At 52.8% G+C, this 254-nt stretch overlaps 1 protein-coding gene across 2 annotated transcripts in view; it reads right to left on the reverse strand.

The window, feature by feature from the left end:
* The window catches only part of VEZT (vezatin, adherens junctions transmembrane protein), a 129,638-nt gene that overhangs the window by 22,004 nt on the left and 107,380 nt on the right, over positions 1-254 (reverse strand). The gene's annotated exons all lie outside the window — the stretch shown is intronic.

Below are 254 nucleotides of genomic sequence, written 5' to 3' on the forward strand. Positions count from 1 at the left end.
AACTGGCTAACTGTGGCCTTGACCTCACTACAATCTGCTGGCTGGGGAACGGGCTCCGCGGCAGGAGCCAGAGGGTGGTGGTTGATGGAAGTCAATTGTCTTGGTGCATGGTCACCAATGCGGTCCCTTGAGGCCTATACTGTTTAACATCCTCATCAATCATGTGGACATTGGTGTCAGAAGCAGGCTGGCCAAGCTTGCCAATGACACCAAATTCTGGGGTAAAGCATCCATACCTGAGGATAGGAGGGTGA

This window comes from Gavialis gangeticus, unplaced genomic scaffold (assembly GCF_001723915.1).
Source record: "Gavialis gangeticus isolate Ggan-Ray unplaced genomic scaffold, GavGan_comp1, whole genome shotgun sequence".
In the NCBI taxonomy this organism is placed as follows: Eukaryota; Metazoa; Chordata; order Crocodylia; family Gavialidae; genus Gavialis; species Gavialis gangeticus.